This window comes from Protopterus annectens, chromosome 11.part0 (assembly GCF_019279795.1).
Source record: "Protopterus annectens isolate FY-2018-M chromosome 11.part0, PAN1.0, whole genome shotgun sequence".
Taxonomy (NCBI): domain Eukaryota; kingdom Metazoa; phylum Chordata; order Ceratodontiformes; family Protopteridae; genus Protopterus; species Protopterus annectens.
In genome coordinates, this window is record NC_056745.1 from 870,535,715 (window position 1) to 870,556,474 (window position 20,760).

The following is a 20,760-nucleotide window of genomic DNA, read 5'->3' on the forward strand; positions in this document are numbered from 1 at the left end:
CAGTAACTTGATGAATGTGTGGTAAACTGGTAAACTTACTTCTTAAAATTAGACAATGATGTAAACTGATCATGTTAATAGCAAGAACTAGCTATGTCCTAATTTAGTTGTTAATGAATGGGGAGCATGCAGTTGCTGGCAAGTTTACCCTGAGGCTTAAATCTTGGAATTAATTCAACTTCTTAGGGAAGGTTAACTTCGGGGGAAGAGATGGTTGGCGGCATCAATCCTAAATTTGGCCAGGGTTGTTGGAAGATGAAATGCAGAGTGTAACAAAGAGGGATTTGATGTAGACACCACTCTCAGATCCTTCCTTACAAAATTTACAGGAAGCAGACAAGTAGGTGTCTGTGGCTCAAGTGCTGGGAGACTATGTACTAGGACAGGGAGATATTCTACAGAGAATGGACTCTGAGGGGTGCTAGAGGGATAAGTAATAAAACAGCAGGCAATCCCAAGGATATATTGACAGACATTATGGCCATAATCAAGGATATGCCATTTTTCAGGCATTTTTAGCATGAAATGCACAAGAAGGAGACTTGTGTAAATTTCCTCTTGAGTATGAATTGAAGATGTCATGACATCATACCACAAGATGTATAAGCAGCATTGGAATATTGGAAAAATAGGAGACAAAGCTAAGGCTGCTTTGGTTCCATTGTCTGTAGGAAAGGGCAATTAACATCTCCTCCACACAATCTTCATACAAAGTGTGGACTTGTTTAACTCTATGATTAAGAACATGTTGAGAGCATTCCTGGACACAGTTAAGTGAGAGTGGATCACATATTTTGTCCAGCTCCTCTTTGCTTGCAGATAGGTTGTTGAAGAACCAGGTTTCATCTGTGTCTGTCTTGGATAGGGGGCAGTAGTTATTGACTTAGTTCCACTTGATACCTTGATATTCTTGGGAACAGGAGTTGTACTTGGCTAAACTTTAAAACAAAGAAGCCTACATAGTAGTCGACCTGCTGAGCCAATAAACTCAAGCCCAATAATTCAGAAATTTGTTTATTAACAAAAAGTTAAAATTTAAGCACTTTTGTCCTTTACAAATAAGGACTTCTTCAGAAATAACTACAATTCTCACATACAAGAATTTATAATGAACTTTGTCGCCTGACTCTTAATTAATTTGCTATTAAATAGTCAATTAAAGTGAAATCGCAAGTTTAAAAATATATAATGAAAATGACTTGGCTAAGCTTGTATTGGCCCTAGGGCTATTAGCCTAGTAAACCCCTATGATCCTATGAAGAAGCTGCAGTATTTTAACTTTTAAGTTACTTTATGGAGACAAGGTGAGGGGCCCTCGAGTTAATTTGTGATGAGAAGGAAGGTGAACGTGGTCCTCACAAGTAGTGGACTACCCACTGACTTTCACATCTAAGGAGTTTATGGGTATAGCACAAGAGCAGCTAGTATAAGCACAGCAGCACAAAGGGTCCTGAATGACTGGACAGTCTGAGAATATACTGTGGGACAAAATTTAATAGGATATATTCCTTTTTGGTAGAATAAGCTGTTGGCAGCCTGTGAAAGTCTTTTTACTTCTGAAAGGAAGCAAATAGATGTTACTATTGTGGTGGACTTGCCAGACAGTAGATAGAAGAATAAAAACTGCCATACTTATGTGATAGAGCCATACCATGCTAAAGAGACATTAGTTGCCAGTATTTGCAGTAAGTCACAAGAGATCCTTGTCAAACCTTTTCTTTAAAGGTCAGTCTCACACTTCAGTGAATAACATAGCACTGTCACAGAAATCTAAGGTGCACAATATGGGGACATATTTATTGCTAAGTAGGAAAAAGTGGCAGAAATATCTTAACTTGGTCACTGAGTGGGAAAAGCTTGAAAACTGAAATGGCATCTTCAGGACATGGACATTTTTTCAAGAACTACATTATTTGGTCTGTGCACCCCCCCCCCCCCCCAACAGAGTTAAGTGAGTGTGGAAGCAGAAAGGTTTACATTTGGCTCCTAAACCAGTCAGAGTAAATGAAACCTGATAACTCATTTAAATTCAGAAAGATGCTTCTAGCAAAGGCACTCATACTTTGCCTTTTAAAGTACAAAAAAAGTATTTTTGGTGTGAGATCTCGTGTTTTGCGTGCATTGTCTATGACCTTCCAACAAATGCTTAATACTTTTAAATGCCATAAACAGAACACAGTAAACATTTGTTAGTTGTAAGCATATTACCTAGTCTAAATGTCACTCCTCTGTTTAAATCCTTTACTTTCTTTTCACGTGAAAGTACTGATTAATCTTTTTAATGTATATTTAATCTTATAAAGTGTATTGCTTAATTTTATGCATTTCAGGTAAAGACTTTTTATTTTTCAATTACAGCAACTTGTAGTTGTTGGACTTTGTATTAGTATATAAGGGTAATATCGGAACTTGATGACTTATTAACTGTTGGTCTCCACCTTATGAAGAGAGGTTATTTCAGCCATGTCTTCAATAGGAGTATATTATGGCTAAGATATTTAATAATGAACCATGGCTGTGCAGGATGGGGAAATCCTGAAAAGCCAGAGAATTTAACTCTGCTTTACGTGTAACTAAAGAGGCCATATCCCTTGATCTTCACTTATTTTAAGACCTGTACCATGGCATATGATTGGTTGCATCAGGTTAGAATTACAACCACATGCCATCACACTTAGGATTTCAGTCTGAATAAATAACATCAGTTTTAAGAAGCACACTTGTCTTTTTATATGTATCAAAATTTAAATCTTGCTAGCAGTGGCAGTAGTATATACATGGAAATGAGGTCATGCAAAGCCATGAACTGTGCATATTGCATATGAACCATAGTGACTGCATGTTGTCTATGTGTTTTTCTGCATCAATTAATGATAGTAGACAGCAATGTCAGACATGTTGCTAGCAGTGCACACCAACCACTAAACAAACCCTGATATCTATAAGTTTTAGTTTTATAAGTAAAGTCCATTTTCTGCGTCAATTATAAGGCAACAGTTAATTAATTATGATGTAATATTATGGACTTATTGTAAATAGGAAAATGTTTATCCATTCCAGTACTTTTTTTACATAGTAAGGAGAATATGGTGATCAAGAGCATTGCTTGGGAACACGGCAGAATCTGAATAGGATCTACAATGCAATATGGCATCTCCAAAGTCCAGATGAAAAATATCACAGTCAATACATTTAAATTATAAAACACCAAATTTTGCATGACACAGAATAACCCAACAGTAATAATATCTTTTTTTCAGGGTATCAGTGTCCTATTGTACATCCATTATGGAAGGATCACCCACCTGCACCATCCTATATGTGAATTCTCCTCTCACACAGCTCATCTCTATACATATTTCTTTTGTGATTGCTCAAACTCAGAGAAGAAGGATAACAAATTTAAAACAAAAAACTCACACTTTGTCTTTTGTTCAATCCACACAGCCTTGAAAACAGTTTTGCAGCACATATCCAAAGCAATACCCGGATGTTAGTAGTACAAGTTTTCTGAAAGAAGTGGAAAGATAAAGACCCTTTTGGAAAAAATAAACCACCATTCTGTTCAGGTATCTAGGTTCATAGGTTCATAGGTTCATACTAGGCTATCTGCCCTAGGGCATCTACAAGCCTAACCAGAGTGTGTGTGGCTTTCACCACCCCTTAGGATGAGAATACTATACACATTAGTTTGCTGTGCCTCTGTCCAGCAGTGACACAGAGATGATTCTTAGTCTTGGCCCATGACTATTCTTCACTTTCCAGAGATAACTTACTAAAAGGATACAAAACATAAAAAAATGTTTCCCATATGGACTGACTTAAAGCCCTTTCACTATACTCCTTATTCTGCAGATTGCTAAGACATGGCCTGTGTTCAGCATACAAGGCATCCTCTGACCTAATACTGATAGGTCTACCATGCATCAGCAAGTCAAATAAGTCCAGGGATCTAAATCTCTTCTGTATCTTCAAGAGAATGGTAAGGATGGACAGGTATAGCTCGCAGATTAAACCACAGCTCTGCAATAGACTTCCCATCCATGTAAAATAAAGCTCATCCCTGTCTATATTCAAGTGTAACTTGGATCTATGGATGGGAAACATAATATTTACCTCAGGACTGCCCCTGTACTACTTCTAATGGATAGAGGCAGCTCTTAAATGCTTTATCCCCTGCATGGGTCCCCCTCAAATTGTGTATTGTATGATCTCTGCTATTCTTACTAGGTATACTATATAATTATTAACCATGGGATAGGTCAGGACAGTCTAATACCAAATGGGATAGATTAATTCAAGCACCACAAGGGAAATTGGCTAAGCTTAAAATGCCCCATAAATGCAGTAAGTCTAGTACTTACCCACAAATCTATGAACCCATGCTGAATATGATGAAGCAAAAATTAATTTACTAGCCTTCTGAGTTTGAAAAATCATCCATTTTCTACCATCCAAAGACACAGTAGCTACTGAGAAGAGAATTCTACTTACAAACTTAGTAAAAGAGACTCCATTGATATTTTCCACTATTACCCCAAAAATCTATCATCTCTAGAAGCAACCACCAGACATATTTGAAAATGTATTTTTCTAGTATCTCATTAAAAGCACCATTGATCAGTCCTTAAAAAGACCAAAGTGTTACCAATCAAATATTGTATTGACTTACTTGTTCGGTTTCATCATATTAAACTTTTAAGCCAGTATGCTTGCCTTTAGCTGGTAAACTAACTACGTAAACAAACTACTGACTAAGGTTCCACTCCAATGATGCATTAATAATATAAGAGCTAGACTCACCCACATAGACTGCAGCTTTCGGTTTTAAGACCCACACTTGGGACTCCTGCTGATATTTCAAAATCTTGCAGATAGCAAACGGATTATCAATAAGGTCATACAGAATTTGTAGACTCTAGACCCTTCACCTTTCAGATAGTCAATGGCTGATCATGCCTTCTAAATGTTGTTACATTCTTTGAAAAAGTCATCAGTGCCCTAGATAAATGACTTTCCATAAACACTGCCTATCTGAACAATTCAAAAAGCATTTGATATCACTTTTCACCCTGACATTATAAATAAGCTTACCAAACTAAAAGCTACCCTTTTGTAGTTTATTAGACTGCAAACTGGCTACCAACAGAGCATACACAATCAGAATATCTTTTACCCTCTCCAAAAAGCAAAATGTCACCTGCAACATACAGTACCTCAAAGTTTTATCATAGGCCCCTCCCCTCTTTGAAATGTATTTCTCTTAAGTACAGGCAAATTATATTAACCTTTGCCTGACTAAACGTGTACACTACTGCAAGACAGGAATCATCATGCACTGCATTAGGGTCACTAATTTTCCTGCAAGGCCATCATGCTGTAATAGAAAGTGCTGTAACCATGTCCTCACCTAAATGTAAAGACATTTAGTACTGTCACCTTTGTAAAACTAGTGCTCCTGTACAATATTGCATAAATGAAATTCATCTTAAGACTGACACTGTGATCTAGGATTTAGCAACATTACTTAGAAAAGATGTTGTCTTTAAATCAACATTTTCCAGTATTGTCAGAAAATCAGTTTAACCCTTTCCTTCCATCTGTCATCAGTTCTCTTTCAGATCACATCTTCTCCTGGTTCTCCTTTACTGTGCCATCATCAGGGAGCAGAATACTCCTTTTGCATGCATATTGCCCTAAGGTGAAACATACCAGTGTTTTCTAAACAAAATAAGTCAATGTCTAGGAAGTGGTCTTATTTAGCTGGCCTAGAATGTCTGTCCTTATTTTTGTCACTTTTAGACTCACAAAGTGATCTCTGCTCTGCCTTCTGTACTGTGACAGACTTTGCTTTCTGTGACCTCCTTTATCTTAATAAAAAAACGTTTTCTCAGTTCACCCACTCCAAAGTTCTAGCCAATACCAAAATGCCAACAAGTTCCATTTCAAAGATAAATTCCACATCAAGCACATCCCTTAATTGTAAAACAAGAATATCCTACATACTAGACTTGTTTAAGCCCTAACAGCATTCAAACTTCAATTGCATGAACAGATGTGATTACATACATTCATCACCAGAGTCACTATTTACAGCCTTCTATGACAAACTAAACATTTTGTCATGTAAAAACCCTGTTACTTCTCTGCTTCTCCTTTACTCAGTTTTCTCCAAATTCTCTCTATAAAACATGCTGAAAATATTTCATCTGTGACAGGTACTCTTGTTTATGGAAGGGATTCATAGATAAATGATGCACAGGCACACAGCACATATTTTTGGAGGTTTGGTGTGTAAGGAGGCGCAGAGGTGATCAGTCATGTATTATGTGTTGTATAGCACTAGTGTTCTCAGCTACTGACTACATAATTAAGGGGGCACATGTTGCTAATGGAAGAAGCAGCACCAGACTGCTATGTGGCTATAACAGTGCTACAGTAAGGCATGTGAGCAACATGATGGTAGGAGTGCCACTTTTTCAAATGCCCAAAGTGGGACATTTTTGGTATAAATGCCAGATTTTGAAGGGCAAAACATACCCATGGCCAGTACAAGATCAGAACTTCACTTTTTGGCCTACATAAAAGCTTATTCTTGTAGCATTTTAGTTGCTTATTCTGTATCGTATCACATTTAGGTATTTCAGATACAGAATAACTGTTTTATGCAACTATTTTGTAAACTATAGAAAATATGTTTGTCCTAAAATCTTAGGACTTTTGCCATTTTTTTGATTTTTTTGCAGGACACAACTGCCCAAAAAGGGACTGTCTCTCGCCGAGTGGGGCAGGTGGTAACCCTACATGATGGGCATCACAACATCGACATACAAGTGCCTCTTCCACAGTGTGTGCTCATGCATGCAAAGTAAATCCACATAGCAGCATAGCTTGCTTATCCTGCAGGAAAGTGACAGAAAAGCAACAACCAAACAGACCAGTGTAGGTACATACAGCAAAGTGCCAGACCTGTTCATCTTATAAATGGAGAAGAAATTGAGTAGATAGGACAGTGCGAAAGGAGAGATGTGCAAATAGATATGAAAATACAAGGGTAACCATAATGTATGAAACGTGAAAGAGGACAGAAATATTTTTGGGGAAACAGCCCTATCTGTAATATGTAGAAAAGAAGGATAAGTGAGGAACATAGAGAGGAATGGTGATTGATATGATAAATGGAGAGAAGTAGGTAGTAGGACAAACCACAAAATATAGAGCACAGACTCAGACAGACAATGAGCAGTTAAAACAGAAAAGGTCAGGAGGATACTGGATGGACCCAGACATACAAAGGGTGGATAACTAGTAATGGGAAGAAGTGACCAATGGACAAGAAATAGGAAATGACTCATAAGAGAGAAAAAGCACATTGGAGGGAAAGGGTAGGCTCCTGGCATTGTGGGATATCAGGTCAGCCCTGGCCATGACAAACTCAGTATCACTTGCTTGAGTGGTCACTATTATGTTCTGGTGCTCCCTGGTGGTCTGATGGATAGGATAAATTGATCATGTGTCTCCAAAGGCCATGCCAGAAGGTGCTGCATGTTGCTAAGACATGCTTCCATTTGCCAGTGCATCTTAGCAGCCACCAGCATTTGTAACTGATGGCAGAGGCTCAGAAAAGAGCTCTCTAGTCCACTTTCAGTAGGAGAACTTTGACCCTCCCTCTAGAGAAGCAGCCATGAAAGGCAACAGCAAGCCTTTCCAATTCACTTCAAGCAAGAGGACCATCATCCTCTTGCTGAGTGGCAGACCTGACAGACATTGGTGGTGTATGTGTGTGAGAGAGAGAGATGCATCAGCCAGGATGGACCGAGATGAGTATGGTTTCATTTCCTCTATTTTCTACAACCACATCTGCAGAAGGATCAAAAACTCAGAGCCAGGTGCAAGTACAGCAATATAACTGCTATTAATCAAACATTACATAACTGCACTAAAACAAAAAAAGTACAGCAATATAACCACTATTAACTAAACATTCCGTAACTGCACTAAAATGAAAAAAGTACAACAATATGACCACTATTAAGGAAACATTTCATAACTGCACTAAACCAAAATGTACAGCAATATAACCACTATTATCCAAGCATTCCATAACTGCACTAAAATGAAAAAAGTACAGCAATATAATCGCTATTAACCAAACACTACGTAACTGCACTAAAATGAAATAATTACAGCAATATAACCATTATTAACCAAACATTCCATAACTGCACTAAAACAAAAAAAGTACAGCAATATAACCACTATTAACTAAACATTCCGTAACTGCACTAAAATGAAAAAAGTACAACAATATGACCACTATTAATGAAACATTTCATAACTGCACTAAACCAAAATGTACTGCAATATAACCACTATTAACCAAACATTCCATAACTGCACTAAAATGAAAAAAGTACAGCGATATAATCACTATTAACCAAACACTACGTAACTGCACTTGTTGTGTCTTTCGGCTTTTCCCAGTTAGGGGTCGCCACAGCGGAACTCTGGTCTGCTAATAATTGGCAGTAGATTTTTACGTGCCGAGTTGCCAGCTCTGACGCACAACCTTCAATGAAGGTGCACCCATTCACGCATGTCTCCACACAGAAGGCGCTTTAGCTGAGAATCGAACAGGACAACATCTTACTGTGAGGTGACAACGCTACCGCAGCACCACCACCGCAGTGTACACTACATAACTGCACTAAAATGAAATAATTACAGCAATATAACCACTATTAACCAAACATTCCATAACTGCACTAAAACAAAAAAAATACAGCAATATAACCACTATTAACCAAACATTCTGTAACTGCACTAAAATGAAAAAAGTAGAATATGACCACTATTAATGAAACATTCCATAACTGCACTAAAACAAAAAAAGTACAGCAATATAACCACTATTAACCAAACATTCCATAACTGCACTAAAATGAAAAAAGTACAATATGACCACTATTAATGAAACATTTCGTAATTGCACTAAACCAAAATGTACAGCAATATAACCACTATTAACCAAGCACTATGTAACTGCACTAAAATGAAAGAATTACAGCAATATAACCACTATTAACCAAATATTGCATAACTGCGCAAAAACAAAAAAAGTACAGCAATATAACCCCTATTAACCAAACATTCCATAACTGTGCTAAAACAAAAAAAGTACAATATAACCACTATTAACCAAACATTTCGTAACTACACTAAAATGTAAAAATTACAATATGACCACTATTAATGAAACATTTCATAACTGCACTAAACCAAAATGTACAGCAGTATAACCACTATTAACCAAGCATTCCATAACTGCACTAAAATGAAAAAAGTACAGCAATATAATCATTATTAACCAAATATTCCGTAACTGCACTAAAACAAAAATGTGCAACAATATAACCACTATTAACCAAGCATTCTGTAACTGCACTAAAATGAAAAACGTACAATATGACCACTATTAATGAAACATTTCGTAACTGCACTAAATCAAAATGTACAGCAATATAGCCACTATTAACCAAGCATTCTTTTACTGCACTAAAATGAAAAAAGTACAGCAATATAATCACTATTAACCAAGCACTACGTAACTGCACTAAAATGAAAGAATTACAGCAATATAACCACTATTAACCAAGCATTCCATAGCTGCACTAAAACAAGAAAAAAGCTGACAAAATTTCACTGGTTCAGCTGAAACACAGAACATTGCTTATTTCTAAATACATTAATAGCTGAGCACTTTTGTCCCAATCACATATTCAGGACTTCATCAGAACTATTAATACACAGGAAAAGCCCCACATAAATAGCTTAGCAATAACCACGTGACCTATTAATTTAAAGTCACAACATACCTCAGTCGAATTTTTATTTCTTTCACACAATGGAAACTCATGTTTAAATAGGCCACACGTGTGTATAAAAATATTAGTTTCCACTTAATGCATTCATAAAGTGAAAAACTAAAATTTTTAAATAATAAAATGCATAGCATTTAAAAATAACCTCTTTGTTTAAATACAGTTCACTATCTAACATATGGATTATAATTTTGCTGCCCACAATTTCAATACTGGTATAACAGAGATGCAATCATTTAGTCAAGTGGGGTGTAGTGCATCCTGTCATAGCTACCAATCAGTGCTCTATATTCCAGTGTTGATTCCTGTTGTCTTCTCATTGGGTCCATGTGTACCTTATATAAAATGGTAAAATGCAACCTACTGAAGTTAGGACATACTGCAGAATGTTTGATCTAGTACAAGCCTAGTATTGCAGCACACTGGTTAAGTGAGCAGCACTGGCCAAGTGCCCAGTGTAAAAAAGTGTGATTCAGAAACATTTACCCAGAAATCACTCATTAGAATAATTGGCATACTATTAGTCTTGAAATTTGCTGATAAAAATAGCCACAGCCACTGTACTGCTCATGAAAGTACATAATTTGCAAAACTTTTGCAAACAACATGAAATGAAGAGATATGGATTCCTGTTGGGCACCCCTACCCTCTTCAGCTGAGTTAGGGGTTCAAAGGATTTCAGCCTGCACATGCTGAGGAATTGACTTGGTACATGAGCTGCTATTCCACTGTTAATTTTAGAGTGTTGCGAGTTATTAACAACTGGCTGCTAACTGCATGAGATGGACATTGGATGAGTCGTTAATATGCAATATATTTTACTGTCGCTGTACTACTGTCTTCTGAACATATAGTAAGTTTGCAGCAAGCACAGCAAATATGCCTTGTGAGGAAGCTGGGGTCTAGATGTGACACACTGCTGACTGCCTTTGTGCAACTGATTATTGTATGGGCACAGCAAACTTTCAAGCTTCTTCCTCTGGTGCTATATGGAGTGGGGGTAGAATGGTATTGAAGATTCCAGTCAGTGTCTTTATTTGAGGGGAATGTTTAGCTTTTTTAACGTTTACCCCAGCTGTACGTGTAAGGGGGGGGTGCCTTGATAACTTGTGTCCCCAAGTTGTGCAAGTGGGAGTGACTATGCATTCACTTCTAGAGCAGGTTTTGTGTTATTCTAGGGATTACAGTAGTATTATTTAGGGTGCTCATTTAAAATGTGTTTTTATCATTGGATACATTGTCTCTTGAGTGATACATAAATACTCATTAAAATTCTGGACCTGTGCCTTTGTCGGAAAATATTTGAAACCTGCATAAACTAAAGCACAGCTGGTGATTCCCTGCTGGGCAAGAACACCTATATTTTTGTATGTGACCTTTTAGAGCTGCTTTCTGATACCTGCTCCATTTTGTTTTCTATTTTAAGAAATCTGCTTGGCCTGATGCTTTTGTTCTATGTGAGAGGTGGACACAAATTATCTAGGCTGTTCATTTAACATTTTTTTTCCATTGGTTCAATTGTCTCTTAAGTGATACTTAAATACTCAGTGAAATTCTGCACCTTTGTCTTTATCTGAAAAAAATTGAAGACTGTATAAACTAAAGCACTGCTGGCGATTCCCTGCTTTATTTCCTACCCACCCTTCTATTTGCTGATTCCCAGTGACTTTAAGCTGCCACCCATACTGTAAATTGAGCTTAATAAGCTCCTCCCTTTCTCTACTGATGTTGATATCCTGAATTATTTATTTGCCTTTACCTGTGCTTATATTGAAAAAGTGCATTTTGCCTCCCATTGTCTGTTCTACTTAATCTAGCTAGCTGTTGGATAAAGTAGTGCATTTTTGCACTCTAGCAAGCAATAGTTTTTACACAAAAGAGGTCAGTGGATTTTCCATTTAGTGCACTGGGAGGCAGCCTGGTCTGTTGAGGAAACACTTGAGATTTCTGAATGCAGTTTTTTTGACCGGAGGGCTTATTTTATATTTTAGTGCCTTTAGAAATTTTGTACAATTGAGTGGCTCTTGGCTCATTTATTCAAAATGACATAGACTAAATTCAGACCTGCTGAATATAGCCTGTTATTGATACTGTTGAGCACTAAACCAACCATCTTACATTAAGAAGGGCCCCCCTGCACCCTTGTGGCAGAAGAGTGTGGATCCAGCCTTGTCAGAGAAGGGGATTGCTGGAAGAAGGTTGATCGTGTGCTTTCCTATAGGTAGATTAGCTTAAAAGTAATTAATTTCACCTGTATTTAAGCCTCGCGTTTGCATGTTGGATCACACCATATAACAGGGTTAGAGGTGCCCTGTATAGATGCAAACACTTTGAAACTCAAATTTTCCCTAGACGTCTGTCCCTGGAACCCTCCCACACTTCCCTACTGCACTACAGATGCACTGAGCAGCATTGCCACATGTATCATCCATAGCCTTCAATAGAACAAACACCTTTGTTAGTCCCAGCACAAACACTGGCCAGACTAGCCCAGTCCCTTCCCTAATACTTCATACAATAAAAACCTGCTATAATGGGAGGGCACTTTCTCATCATTTCACCAGCCAGCCTGATTGACATGGGCATTTTGAGGCAATGTTGTAATTGCCTTGTATATTGACAACCACTTACTCCTAAAACAAACAAATTTCCTGTGTGAAAGATGTAATTAGGATGTAACTATATAATTGGAATCGATTTTCTCATGCAACAATAAACTGGGCATAAAACAGGTTGTCAGCACACATACTTAGCCTCTCACACAAAATGAGGTCATGCCATGTAAATCCACGTACACTGAAGTACTTACTAGAAGCCTACCAAAAGATCAGAAACCTTCCAAAAGTAAACCACTTGAACACACTGCTATGCAAATATAAACTACTACACGTAATAACACATACACCAGTGTCTCAGCAAATAAACCCCTAAGGCAAAACATTCAAAACCTAATGTCTTGGTTATGGGCAACTCCAAAGTGAGACACACAGATGTCCCCCTCATCTGGCTGGACAAGGAGAAGGTCATGGTCAGCTATTTGTCAGGTGCCAATATCAGTGAAATCACACATCCACTCAAGTCACTCAGCAACAAGTACCATTATGACTCTGGGAAGACATGGTCAACAGGCCATGCTGTTTTGCCAGAGATGGTCTGCACCTGTCTCCTCTAAGCTTTTGGATACTACCAAAGGCACTTGCCTCCCCCATAGTGCCTTTGTTAGGCAATGTCAAAACAACAAAATTTCCGATGCAACAAAATCCATTTGAGATAAACTCAAGGTTCTGCCGATTAATGTTAGGAGTCTAAACATGAAACTGCACTCCCCTGGAAGCACCCCTCAACTTGGAAGACGCTGATGTCTGTGCAGTCACTGAGACATGGCTCAATCCCATGGACAGCACCCCAGCCATGTAAGGCTACAATGCCTTCCACATGTTCAGACCTCAAAATAAGCATGAAAGAACCAAAGGTGGAGGTATATCCAACTTCATTAAAACCAAGTAAACCTTGAGACTGGTCAAACAGTGCAACTCTCTCAAACTACTCCATGTCCAATTAACTAGGTAAAATACCCTACCACATCATTGCTAGCTATAGATCCCCAACCATAAACCAAGAAAAGCATGCCACTTACCTGGACTTACTAGAGTCACTTGCCATACAGCCCAACACCTTAGTCATGGGAGATTTCACCTATCCTTCCATCGACTGGGTGAAATACATTAGCATGAACTTGCTCGCCTAGAGGTTCCTGGACTTTATCAATACAAATGCTCTGGAACAGGTAGTCTGCACCCCCACAAGTGGCTCAAATGTCCTAGACATAGTACTCACCGATATTGGGGGGGGGGTCACTGAACTCCCTCCTGTTTGATGCCATCCCTGGTAAAGTCGGATCATAAATCAGTCTCTTTCAAAGTAACTATTGAACCTGTTACCTCCATGGGAGCAAAAGAACTAAAAACCTTTTCCAAAGCAAATTACAGCCTACTAAGCAATCCTATAAGAAGCTTTATACCCCACACAGTCACAGACAACAATGACTCCTACGTAGAGATGTATACAAATGCCCTGTATAAACACTTAAGCAACTGTACAGAATCGCCTGTGCCTGACCGGATTAAAACCAGGTCCTCCCAATAAAATAAGCCACTGTGGTAGACCTCAAGTATAAAGAGATTATATAACAAAAGGAAGAAACTGATGTCTAAAACAAGAGATAACTGACTCTGCAGAGAAAGAATTCCCTCCACAGCTTGAATAAGCAAATCAGAAATCTTGTAAAGCCCTCTGAAGCTAATTATGATGGTAAAATAGGATCCCTAGCTAAGAATAATCATAAGGCATTTTTTAACCACATCCAAAATCTAAAAGGGGGATTCCCAGCTATGTGACAAACTGGTAGTAGATGGTACCACTCATACTATAGCAGAGGAAATTGCCATCCCGATAGCTGACAGATTTGGCACAAACCTCACCTTCCTATTCCCACCAGCCATACCACAAAGCATACCTGACAATAGTCCCCTGCCTAGTATCTCTAGAGATCAGGTCATATCTGCACTCTCCAAGGCCAAAACTATGGCCTCAATGGGACCAGATAACATCCCAGATTTCTTATTAAGCAATCTAAAACAGGGCCTAGTGGACCCACTTGGTATTCTCTTTAACCACAGCCTGAGAACTGACTTTGTACCAGCAGAGTGGAGAACAGCAACAATAATCCCCTTGCACAAAGGGGGCCATAAAACGACCTTGGTGACTATAGATCCATATGTCTAACCAACCTCATCTGCAAGGCCATGGAAAGAATCATCATGGACCTTATCAACAAGGACATAGGTGATCTTCAAACTCTAGACCCAACCCAGTTTAGTTTCATTAAGGGTAGATCATGTTTATTAAACAAAGCAGACTTCCTTGAGAAAGTCACCAAAGCCCTGGATGAAGGTTAAGACAGTGCATTCTTCCTATCTTCATCTAGCCAAGGTTTTTAACACAATCCCCTACTCAGGTAACACTGAGAAACTCTCCCAGCTGCAGATTAACCCTTGCATCACTATATCGGTAGCCAATTGGCTCACCAACAAAACACATACTGCCAAAGTTGGTGACTCCACCTCTACCAATAGACCTGTCACCAATGGCATACCAAAAATATCTGTGCTGGACCCTTTATTATTTGTAATCTATTTCTTGGAAGTCTAGGCTAAAGTAGATGGCCTTTGGCTTACCAAGTTCGCTGATGATTGCAAATTGGTTGTAATCATTGAGTCCCCCAGTGATGTTAACATATTACAGGAGGGGCTAACACAAACAAATGTCTGGTGCCAAAACCACAGTCTAAAACTAATTGCAAAAAAGTGCATTATTATCCCCTTTGGAAAGTGGAATTCCCTGCTAATTACAATATTGATAGCACCCTCCTAAGTTCAAATCCAGTAGTATGAGATCTGTGAACACATTTTGATGGCAATCTGAACTTTGACCACGAAGTTTCCATTATGGTAAGGAATGTCTTCCTTGTTGCACATCTCATAAGTAAGGGTATCGCATTCAGGTCTAAGGATGTTAAAACTTCACTGTACTCCTGCCCTCATTAGACCATTAATACAGTACAATGCTCCCTTCTACATGTACATCAGCAGATGCCTGCAGCAGCTGGAGAAACTACAGAGGTTTCTTACCAAGAAAGTACAGGGTCTCCAAACCATGACTTACACAGATAGGCAGAAAGCCCTATCACTGTACTCTGTATCATGTAGGCTGCTGACAGCTGACTTGTGCCTGGACTACAGGCCAGTATCTAACCCTGCCCTGATAGATATACTGCACATCCATAAGTCAAATGGCACAAGAGTCACTTGCTCCAGGGATCTTAACCTAGCCTGCGACATTAACAGAACATGCTGGAGAGACAGATGTTTCTCTCAGAGATTCCACTCCTCTGGAATAAACTTCCAATTCACATAAATCAAAGCTCCTCACTGACCCTATTCAAGCACAACCTGGACAAATGGATGGGAGACTGCAAATTCACCTCAGTGGTGGCATCCGTGTCCCTCATGGACAAGGATAGTCAGTGTTTATCATAGACTCACTCTGCGAATTATGTCCATCTAACCAAATATAATTGCGACAACTCAGAATTAGCATGGCTAGACTTGTAAGAACTCTAGGGCAGCTAGCCTAGCAACCTCATATGAATCTATGAACCTCTTTTTACCCCTGTGTCTGAATCATATCTGGATTTTGTGTGTGGTTATGACACAAAACTCCCTCAGAATCACTAAAAGGAAATTAATGCTTCTAAAATCAAGGAGTGGTGCAAAACTAGGAAAGGAATCAGCTAGTTCTAGGGAAACACTTTATGTGTCTTCTCTTTTCCATCACTAAAAATCAGTGTAAAACTTGAAAATGTTTCACTCTTACTCAGCAAAAGGTTGCCATATGAATTTTTTACTATTAGCATTTCATTTCTCAAAACATTTTTTCTTTAGATAATAGAGCAAGAGCCTGGTTTGCTTCATAATCAGAAGTGAGAAACTATTGCACATTTTTAAGGACAACTACTCCTTTCCCTGGTGATTTTACTTGGTCTCTTCTTTATCATTTGGACCATATAGAATTAAAGAGAGTGTACTCCGTGATTGCTATTAACCACTTTTTTTTCATTTCAGAAATCATTTCTCCCAGTCTAATCTTCTTGTGTGCACATACAAATGTACACACACACACACACACACACACACACACACACACACACACACACACACACACACACACACAAACACACACACACCTATTTATCTTTACACTCTATTCTTCCACTAGTCTATATATTCAGGATGCTGCTGTACAACAGTGAGGGACTGTTTCAGATTCTACTAACTGTAGACACTTCTACTATTTCTTTAATTTTATTTAGATGAACTTAATTTTGTATCAAGGAGGCATTAAGAATCCACAATTACCTCATTTTATCAATCTACACCTCATTCTCGATCTTGTTCTGTCTGCCAGCAAAGACTATTCTCCACAAGGTTCACCAGTGGAAGGAGCTCCAAGAACCACAAAAACATACAATGTCCAAATACCTGTTAAGTCCTCAGACTTCCTTGATAAAATATAAAATTGACTTTCCTGAGGTTGAGCACTTTGTTGATCTACTAGCAGAAGAAAACTGTTGACTATTTTAACTAAATACTCCCTTAATTTTAATATTATACTCTCCTGAAACCACAATATTATCAAGTAGAAGACCGAGTAAGCCAGAAATACCCCAAATAACCTTGTCTTCCCCTTAGAAAACGGACAGAACTGATATACTGTCACAGTAAGCCATAATATGGTCAGATGTTCACAACTGATAGCTCTTTCCAATTCAAAATAGGCCAACCACAGTGATAATTCTACAGAGTCAGTGGAATCACCATGGTGGGCTGCTGTCTCCATGGCCATTCTAAATGCTATTGAGGCATTCTGGCAGAGTTGGCTAATTAACCATGTGCTCTCCCCCAGAAATGACTTTGCTCAGTGTAGTTATGTAGCAGAATATAAATAAGCATGAATGGTTGTGCTAACAAATATTGCTGAAATGCAGTAAGATCAAGTAATTGTCTGGGAAGAGAGGGCATGGTGGTGTGTGTGTGTGTGTGTGTGTGTGTGTGTGTGTGTGTGTGTGTGTGTGTGTGTGTGTGTGTGTGTGTGTGTGTGTGTGTGTATTTGAATGTGTGTGTACATGGTATAGGTGACTGAATGGGGGTTACCTGTACAAATGCAAATCATGAGTTGCCTGTGGTGATTATTGCAGGGAAGTACTTAATAACATTAGTGGAAAAAGCATCAGTTCAGAGACATGCAAATTAGCTGATAATGAAATCTTTCTCATTGTGGCTAATCATGTCTCTAAATTGCATATTTTGCAATTGTGGGAATGGACAATTTTGTACACAGCAGTTTCCACTTATGCAGGAAAATGTCTCTGAATCCTAGCCTCTATGTGAGGACACTTAAATGTGACTGTGTTTTATAAACACGGATACTGAGACTGTGATATCTTAGAGAACTGTCATAGTTTTGAGGCCCAATAATTTACATGTGCATAAGCAACAGGGAAGAAGGAAGCACAAAGCTTCACATTTGGGGTGTCGGGGTATGAAGTCCACAAAAATGTTATCTACTTTTACAGCAATTTTCAGTGTTTGCAGTTCAGTTGGCAAATAGTATATAGTAAAATGCACATTTCAGTGCCAAACATTTGTTGTGCAATCTTTAGTCATGTAAACCTTCCCATCCTTTGCCTCTTAATACTTCACTGTTAACCTCATGGAAGGGTGGGACGAAGCCATAGCTGGGGCCAGAAACAGTAATCTGGGTGACCTGACTATATTAAGTGAACAAATGAACTACAGCCAATCTACTACACTTGTTTGTGTAATCTTTGTGTTTTCCTCATCAAAAAGGAAACACTCCTCACAGAACTCTGTGCACAAGAGTGTAAATCCCTAAATATGATTTTACTTCTGTCTTTTAGCCTCTAACAATTTGAAGCTGGTTTCCTGCAAAAAAAAAAGGAAATGCCTTCCTTGTAGAAATTTAGAAACATAAGCATTTGTCTTCTACTGATACAAGTACCTGTATCACAAACATTCATAGAAATTATTTAGCGTTCACCATTCACATATGCCACTCACCAAAGACAGTGTTTTTCCACCTAACAGAACCTTTGTTGCATACACATAGGCAACTGCTTATACTTTAAAAAGTCCAATGGGAAAAATTCACCAAATGTACAGGCAGTACACAAGAAACCAGAAATTTCTAACAATGCAGGTGAAAAATATTTGAAAACAGTAGCACTAAAAACAGCAACTAGCAGTAAGAACATCAAATTTAATAATAACCATTGCAACGTTACATATAATGATCTAAATTGTGAGATACAGTCAGCAAGATGAACTTACAGTCTCAAGTATGTCCACTGAATTCTTCAAACAATATAGTTTCCATGTCACTATTGGAAAACAATCTAAAGCATCCTCACAAGTACACAAAGACAGAGCCACACAATCTGCCTTTGAGTTATTTTTCATAAATGATACTAATGTTAATACGTAATTGAGAAAAAAAAGTCCCTACTGTTGAAAGGAAATATAGTCAATGCAAACTCAGAAATTAGGGTATTTAACTTCTTCTTCCAGAAATTGAGACTTACTAAACTACAACACGGACATATCTAGCTATTTTTCTTGAACTTGGTTACTGTCCAACTTGGTACCAAAATGGTGATCTATTACATTTCCACTCATATACACAGCACAGAAATGTTGAGCTAAGCATCATATTTATACCTATTAACATGGCCAGCTCCTGTTCTAGATACAATTTACATAACTTAGACATGTCATACAGTTCAGTACACAGGAACATAGGAACAATACAAGGCAAGCAATCATGGGGTGATAAGATGCCTAGCCATATGCACCTTTAAGTAGACAACATTAAAGTTCTTGCTATCCTTTATAAACACATAATAGTGCTCACCTCCCATACTGAGTAGGATTACTTAGATATAATATTGATCATACTGTTACTTTCCTTTGATTCATAAGCACTATGATTACATTAATCCTGCCTTATAAAAATAGTAAAAGGAGGGAAAAGGTTAAAAGTTTTTGTTCTATCTGTGATTGACTGACATTTTATTATCAAGCATTTTGCTAAAATATTTTTAAAATTAAAAAATAAAAACTTGTAAATAATGACAATACGCTTTTGCTGATTACCACTTCTAAAATGCTACTGTAAGCAGAGTATGTTTACATGGCCAGCATCAATGCACTTTTGTAGGTATATTCTTCTGGGTAGGTGATATTTTATTTTGTTTTAATAACTACTAGGTTGTTATTTTTAGTATAAATGTGTTATTCCATTCTACCTGCTATTAATTACTAGCTAAAGAGGAACCATGGGATTTGTGGATTTAAGAAGTAGCACTAATTACTTATTTACATCACTAAGCAATCTAACACATTATACCTTAAGGGAATTTGGTGTTACAAATATTTATCAGCATAGCGCAAAACACTTCACACATTATACCCTAAAGTAATCACAACATGAAATCAAATAAAAAAGTACCTGAAAGGAAGAAAAATCAATTTTTCTGAAGGAGTTACACAAGCTGTAGGAATAAGCATTAGCTTTAAAGACACAAACAATGGCAAGACAAGACATACTCCTGGTGGTCTGGACAGATTAATAAGTATTACAATTAACTCAATAGCTAACAATAATATACTGCTAGTTTCATTAAATGAAAAATAATAATGTAAAGTTATTAACCTGTATAGCATTGTTCATATGTCTTTTAATGCCATATCTCAAAATTCTTGTCAAGGGCATGCTTCAGGCTTTTTAGATTCACCACATCTACTTGTCATTTGTAATCCACACTGTAGGCAGATTTCAATTAAATATGTATCTCCCTGCAGATTAAAAAAGTGGTAATCAAAAATGAACTGCTTGAACTAAATTTGTAAAACCAAAGTGATCTTATTGCCAACCACTCAAAAAACGTGTGCAGTCTGTGGAAATTGATCCACTTGCAATTCAAAGACTCAGTGCTTCCATGCAGCCACTGGTCTGATTGTTAAACAACTGTAACAAGTGAAACATTTAATAATGTATCTTGATGACAAGCCGTCTTTTACATGTGATGTGACATGGATCATCAACAATGTATCATACCTCCTCATGTTTGCTTACACAATCATCAGACTTTAGCTATCTACAACTTGCTGTTTTGTAGAGAAAAACATCTTGTGTTCCCAAGTGGAACATGGACTTATTTTAGTCTTCATAGAATAGGAGA